This window comes from Hypanus sabinus, chromosome 16 (genome assembly GCF_030144855.1).
Source record: "Hypanus sabinus isolate sHypSab1 chromosome 16, sHypSab1.hap1, whole genome shotgun sequence".
NCBI classification, from domain to species: Eukaryota; Metazoa; Chordata; class Chondrichthyes; order Myliobatiformes; family Dasyatidae; genus Hypanus; species Hypanus sabinus.
In genome coordinates, this window is record NC_082721.1 from 61,417,743 (window position 1) to 61,425,976 (window position 8,234).

Below are 8,234 nucleotides of genomic sequence, written 5' to 3' on the forward strand. Positions count from 1 at the left end.
TGACTGAAAACACAAGAAATTCAGCAGGTGCTGGAAGTCCAAAGCAACACACACCCACTGCTGGAGGAACTGAGCAGGTCAGGCGGCATCTCTGGAAATGAACTATATCGATATTTTGGGCCAATACCATTCTGAAAGACTGGAAAGGAAGGGGAAGATGCCAGAATAAAAAGATGGGGTGGGGTAAGGTAAAGGAGGGTAGCTAGAAGGTGATTGTTGAAGCCAGGTGGGTGGGAAAGGTAAGGGCTGGGGAGGAAAGAATCTGATAGGGGAGAGGAGTGGACCATAGGAGAAAGGGAAAGAGGAGGGGAGCTAGGAGGGGGTGATAGGCAAATAGAGAAGAGGCCAGAGTGGGAAATAGAAGAAGAGGGGAGGGGAAGGGATTTCTTTTACTGGAAGGAGAAAGCAAAATTCACACCATCATGGTGGAGGCTACCTAGACAAAATATAAGGTATGCTCCTCCACCCTGAGGGTGGCCTCATTGTGGCACAAGAGAAGGCCATGGACCAACATGTCAGAATGAGAATAAGAATGGTAATTAAAATGTTGGACACCAGGAAGTTCCACTTTTGGCGGATGGAGCAGAGGTGCTTGACAAAGTGGCCTCACCAGTGCAGAGGAGCACTTGATATAATAGCTGACCTCAGCAGATTCATAGTAAAGTGTTGCTTCACCTGGAAGGACTATTTAATTCCTGAATGGAGGTGAGGGAAGAGGTGAATGGGCAGGGGGGCTGCTTTCAGGGATAAGTGCTGGGAGCAAGATTAGTGGGGACGGAGGAGTGGGCAAGGGAATCACAGAGGAAGTGATCCCTGTGGAAAAAGAGAGTGGGGAGGGGGAGATAAAGATGTGTTTGGTGGTAGGATCTCTTTGGAGTTGGCAGAAATTGTAGAGGATGATGTGTGGATGTGGAGACACATAGGGTAGTGGGTAAGGACAAGTGGAACTCTTAAGATGGTGGGAAAATGGGGTGAGCACAGATGTCCAGGAAATAGAGGAGATGTGGGTGACAGTAGCTTTAATTGTGGAGGAAGTGAAACCCCGTTCCATGATGGAGACATTTCTGATAGTCTGGAAAGGAAAACCTTATCCTGGGAACAGATGTAGTGAAGATGAAGGAACAGAGAACGAGGAATAGCATCTTTCACAAGAGACAAGTTGGAAAGAGGTATAGTCAAAATAACCGTGGGAATCGTTAGGTTTATAAAAGATGTTGGTTGACAGTTTATCTCCAGAGATGCAGACTGAGAGATTGAAAAAGGGAAGGGACGTTTGAAAAATAGACCAAATGAATTTAAGGACAGAGTAGAAGTTAGAGTCAAAGTTGAGGAAATTGATGAGCTCAGTATGGATGCTTGAAGTAGCACCAATACAGTTGTCAATGTAGCAGATGACAGTTGGGAAACATTACTGGCGAAGGCTTGAAATGTGGACTGTCCTGCATAGCCAACAAAAAGACAGGCATACTCCTCGAGTCTGGAAAATGTGGGAGGCACCAAAGGAAAAATTGTTACTCAATCAATAGGAGAGAGAAAAGGGACAGAAGGGGAGCAAGTTGCCTGAAAGAAAGGATTCAATGTTCAGTATTCAGATCTCCTAAAAGATTCTTTCATCACCTATTGAGTGGCAGCTCTCGCTCCACCCTTCTCTTCACCTCCTTAGACTGGCTATCTCCCCTCTATCTTTCAGTCCAGATGAAGGGCCTACCTCTGAAGTATTGACTGTCCATTTTCCTCCACAGATGCTGCCTGACCTGCTGAGTTATCCCCTCAGGGTGGAGATACACCATTAATAATATCCTATCATTTTAATCTTAAGTGACCTACGTCTGTTTTAACACTTCAAACCTTCTCAGATTTACAGTGGATTCAGATGAGTTTATTGTCACATGCACCAGGGTGCAATGAGATTGAAGACTGAAGCTTGAATATTGAAGATTGAAAACTCAAGATTGCTTGTTGTCATTTTGCAACACACGAGTGTAAAGGAGAACAAAATAATTGTTACTCCAGATCCAATGCACCATAAATAAGCACAGTAAGCATAAAGAATACAATAAAAATGAATGAAACACAATATATATAAAAGCAATCCCTACAATGTACAAGTAACGGTTCTATATGCATAAAGGTGATGTGTATGTAGTGGTGGTGGAGTGGGTTAATGGGTAGAGGTGTGGTCAGCCTTATGGCTCTGGAAAAGTTACTGTTTTTGAGTCTAGTGATCCTGGTGTGGGTGCTGTGCACCCTCTTTTCTGATGGGAGTGGGACAAACAGTCCAACAGCAGGGTGGGTGGGATCCTTCATGATATTGCTGGCCTTTATCCCCGTACCTTTCAGTATATATGTTCTTGATGGCAGGTAGACTGGTGCCGGTGATGCGCTGGGTAATCCCTTCCTCACATGAAGCTCACAGTGTAAACAACACATATGGTAATAATGATTACCAATATTATTATTAATGGCAATAATAAATTTTATGTATTGCATTGTACTGTTGCCACCAAACAACAAATTTCATGACATATGTCAGTGATATTAAACCTGATCCTGATTCTAATGCTTTGGGCTCCTTATTTAAGGAAGGATGTGCTGACATTGGAGAGGGTTCAGAGAAGATTCACTGGAATGGTTCTGGGAATGAGAGGGTTAACACATTTGACCGTTCTTGGAGTTTAGAAGAATGAGGGGGGACCTCATAGAAACATTTCAAATGTTGAAAGGCATGGACAGAGTGGATGTGGCAAAGTTGTTTCCCATGGTGGGGGAGTCTAGTATGAGAGGACATGACTTGAGGATTGCAGGGCGCCCAGTCAGAACGGAGATGAGAAAAAAATTTTTAGCTAGAGGGTGGTGAATCTATGGAACTTGTTGCCACGGGTGGCAGTGGAGGCCAAGTCATTGGGTGTATTTAAGGCAGAGATTGATAGGTATCTGAGTAGTCAGGGCATCAAAGGTTATGGTGAGAAGGCAGGGGAATGGGACTAAAGGGGAGATTGGATCAGCTCATGATGAAATGGCGGAGCAGACTCAAATGGCCGACTTCTGTTCCTTTGTCTTATGGTCTTATGGGCCAAGACCCTGATGCACCATCAATAACTCACTCTGAGTCGTAAGGCGAGATATCAGCTTTTATTGACTGGAAGAAGGAACAAACAGTGAGTGACCACCATACTACATCCTGGAGACTGAGAGGCCGGGCTCAGGCCTTGATCGCCTTTATACAGGGGTCTGTGGGAGGAGCCACAGGAGCAGTCAGCAGGGGCCGTGTCCAAACAGGTATATGTAGTTCACCACAGACCCTTCAACAGGACTGGGAAGAGAGAGGTGAGATACATAGTATGAAAGGTGGTGTGAAGGGGTGGAACAAGAACTGGGGGATGGGAACGATGGATCATCAATTGGGCTGTTGAAAACTATAGGGTATACTGTAGGTTGAAAGTGAAAGGAACAAAATACAAAGGAGATCTGAAGACACAGAGAGTGGTGTGTATACGGAGTGAGCTGGTACGGGACAATATCATCGAATAGGAAAGGTTTAGAGTGGGGGTGCCCAACCTGAGGTCCACAGACGCCTTGCTTAATGGTCCGTGGCATAAAAAATAACTGGGAGCCCCTGGTTGAGAGGAATATGAGACAAACACACAAAAATAGGAATCGCAACAGGCAAGAAATTTCAGAGAGTTGTGTTACTGTCCAGCCTATCGTGGAAACCATCCTCCCATCTAAAGACTCCGTCTACACTTCCAGCTGCCTCAGGAAAGCAGTCAATATAATCAAGGATCCCTCCTACACCAGTCGTTCTCTCTTCTCCCTCTCAAACAGAAGATGTGAAATCTAGAGGGCATATACCACAAGACTGAAGGACATCTTCTATCCAGCTGATACCAGGTTCCCAAATGGACCTCTCACATTCTAAAAGTTGATCTCCCTATCCACCTTGTCATGGGGAATAACACACACAAAATGCTAGAGGAACTCAGCAGTAGAAGTAGCACTTACAGAAATAAATAAGAAGTGTGTCAGATCAAGATCGTTCATCAGAATGGAAAGGAAGCGGAAAGAAAGCATATTGGCTTTTTTATTCCTCTCCATACCTGCTAAGTTCCTCCAGCATTTCATGTGTCTTACTCAGGATTTCCAGCATCTGCAGAATCTCTTGCATTTACCACCTCGTCAGGGCCCTTGCCAGGACTTTATCCATCCACCTGTGATGCCCTTTCTCTGTATGTGTTAGCACTCTGTTTCCCTTTCATACTACCTAGCTGTACTCATGTATGAAATGATATAACCATATAACAATTACAGCACAGAAACAGGCCATCTCGGCCCTTCTAGTCCATGCCAAATGCTTACTCTCACCTAGTCCCACTGGCCCGCACTCAGCCCATAAACCTCCATTCCTTTCCTGTCCATATACCTATCCAATTTTACTTTAAATGACAATACCGAACCTGCCTCTACCACTTCTACTGGAAGCTCCTTCCACACAGCTACCACTCTCTGAGCAAAGAAATTCCCCCTCATATTACCCTTAAACTTTTGCCCCCTAACTCTCAACTCATGTCCTCTTGTTTGAATCTCCCCACTCTCAATGGAAAAAGCCTATCCACGTCAATTCTATCTATCCCCCTCATTTTTAAATATCTCTATCAAGTCCCCCCTCAACCTTTTACACTCCAAAGAATAAAGACCTAACTTGTTCAACCTTTCCCTGTAACTTAGGTGCTGAAACCCAGGTAGCATTCTAGTAAATCTCCTCTGTACTCTCTCTATTTAGTTGACATCTTTCCTATTATTCGGTGACCAGAACTGTACACAATACTCCAAATTTGGACTTACCAATGCCTTGTACAATTTTAACATTATATCCCAACTCCTATACTCAATGTTCTTATTTATAAAGGCCAGCATACCAAAAGCTTTCTTCACCACCCTATCCACATGAGATTCCACCTTCAGGGAACTATGCACCATTATTCCTAGATCCCTCTGTTCTACTGCATTCTTCAATGCCCTACCATGTACCATGTATGTCCTATTTGCATTATTCCTACCAAAATGTAGCACCTCACACTTACCAGCATTAAACTCCATCTGCCACCTTTCAGCCCACTCTTCTATCTGGCCTAAATCTCTTCAAGCTTTGAAAACCTATTTCATTATCCACAACACCACCTACCTTAGGATCATCTGCATACTTACTGATCCAATTTACCACCCCATCATCCAGATCATTAATGTATATGACAAACAACATTGGACCCAGTACAGATCCCTGAGGCACACCCTCAGGGATCTGTACTGGATCCAATGTTGTATGTCATATGTCTGGATGGCACACAAAGAAGAGCTTTTCATTGTATCCTGATACATGTGACAATAACTAACCAAGTGTTCAGGCAGGTACCTGGGTCAGCATGGGTGAGTTGGACCAAAGGGCCTATCTACTTATTGAGGTACAGCCCGGAATAGGACCTTCGAGCCTCACCACCCACAATCCCCCAATTTAATCCTAGCCTGATCACAGGACAATTTGCATCGGCCTATGGTAGGAAACCAAAACATCTGGAGGAAACCCATGAGGTCACATGGAGAATGTACAGGCAGTGGCAGGAATTGAACCTGGGTCACCTGTAGAGTAAAGCGTTGTGCTAACCACTACACTACCATTCCACCCATGTTGTAACTCTAAGACCATAAGACATAGGAGCAGACTTTAGGTCATTTGGCCCATCAAGTCTGCGCCATCATCTGATCATGGCTGATTTATTATCCCTGTCAATCCCATTCTCCTGCCTTCTCCCCAGAACTTCTGACACCTTTACTATTCAAGAAACTAACAACCTGTGCTTTAACTATATCCAGCGCCTTCACAACCGTCTGGCAATGAATTCCACAGATTCCTTTCCCGCTGGCTAAAGAAATTTCTTCTCATCTCTGTTCTGAAGGAGCACTTTTCTATTCTAAGGCTATGTCCTCTAGTCCAAAACTCTCCCACTATAACAAACATCCTCTATCTAGGTCTTGCAGTATTCTATAGGTTCCCATGAGAATCCTCCTCATTCTTTTCAACTTTAGTGAGAGCACATCCAGAGGCATCAACCGCTACTCATACATTAACCCTTTCATTCCCAGGAATGCTCCCAGGATTATTCTCATAAACCTCCTCTGGACCCTCTCCAATTGCAGCATATCCCTTCTTAGGGGTTCAAAATGCTGTTTGTCCAATGCCTGATAAAGCCTCATAGCTCTATGACTAGAGAATTAGGCGGTCAAGATTCCAAATAGAAAATTCTTTGCAGAGGGAATTTGGGATAAAGACCAGAAAAGACTTGGGACTTGGGATAAAGTCTTGGAAAAGTTGAGCAGAAGAACTCAGTGAGATAAAGAAACAGAAGCTGGGTGGGCAGTACAAGGCAGCATGTAATGGATGGGCCGAATCACTGCTTCACTGCTCCCTCATGTTTCTATGTTTGAAAACACCAAGTTTTATTGAGACTGGCTGTTGCCAGAGCAACATGAACACATCTGTGTTGGCATTTGTTGTCAACCCAGCAACTCTTCACCGGGAGGTGGAGTAAAAAGTGAATTATAATGAAATACCATAATACAGCATATATATGTTGCTTCCATTACACCAACACACGACTTATCAGGAATAATTTTTATTCATTTATCACATGTGCATCAAAACATACAGTGAAATGCACTATTTGTGTTAACAATCATCACACCTAAGGATGTGCTGGGGGCAGTCCACAAGCGTCACCACACATCCCATCACCAACATAGCATACCCACAATGCCTGGCAGAACACACACACACACACACACACACACACACACACACACACACCCCTCCAACTGACAGGCTGTCTCCAGTCTGCAATGGTCTGACAGATTCAGGGCCTTGACTTCCAGTCAACCCTCAAGCTTCAATCTTTGGTATCGACTGCAGGACTCGCAGATCCTGTCAAATGAGGACACTGGATGAGGATCCAGAGCACTAGACCTTGAACCCTGGTCTCAATGATTCCTGTAAAGGTGTCGTGCCTCCAGTCAGCACAGAATTCCAATCCCGGAACCCGCTGACAGCTCTGACTTGGGCGTGGGGTCCACCAGTCTTCTTTCTCACTGGTTTGCTGGCCCAACATCCAACCACAAATGTCTCACATCTGTGTCCCTGGCCTCCAAACCACCTGATCCCTAACTCCCCGCTCTGTCCCCAAAACCATTCCTAAGAATTAAAAAAAAAGTACAGAGTTTATTTTGCAGCTTATTATTGGTTCTTTAGCATTTGGAAACTTTTCCTCAGTTCTGGACACAATAGCTTATTCCCTCCCGGCCCTTGCCACCGCACCAGTGATGTACTGTGCCAAGGTTTCTCGCAATGCTGTGTCCTCTCGTTGAGAGAAGGATGGAGAACTGGGGAAATTGAAGGCCCAATGTCTGCAAGCTTGTGTCCAAGTCCTCTGGAAGCTGGAGGCCAAAGAGAATGGCCTGTCCTAGAGTTGGAGGATTGTGTATGTGCATAGGAGAGAAGGAGGAATGGGACTTCTTTTTTGCAGTCCTCATGAAGGATCTCAGCCCAAAACATTAACTGTTTACTCTCTTCCATAGATGCTGCCTGGCCTGCAACATTTTGGGCATGTTGCTTGCGTTGCTATTGTTGTTTTGTTCTTGTTGCATTATGCTTTCCTGTGTTCTATGTTTGTTCTGCTCAGCATTGTGGTGCTGGAATGTGTGGTGACACTTGCAGTCTGCCCCCAGCACATCCTTGGTGTGTGTTGCTTGTTAATGCAAACGACACATTTCACTGCATGTCTCAATGTACGTGTGATAAAGAAACTTGCAGCCTGAGCTAATCCACCACAGAGTATATCATTGCCCTCTGTTTCCCTGCTTCCAGGAAATCTCTATATATCCACCTCGATCCAATACTTATCTCTGTTCACATGCAAACCAGCACAGGTGCACCTCAAGACTGTGTGCTCAGCCCCCAGCTCTATTTGCTTTACATTTATGACTGTGGCTAAGCACAGCTCCAGTGCGATATTCAAGTTTGCTGACAACACCACTGTCATAGGCTGAATCAAAGGTGATGAAACAGCATATAGGCGTGAGATTGGAAATCTGGCTGTGTGGTGCCACAACCTCAACCTCTTACTCAATGTCAGCAAGACCAAGGAGCTGATTATTAACTGTAGGTGGAGGAAGCTCGAGATCCATCT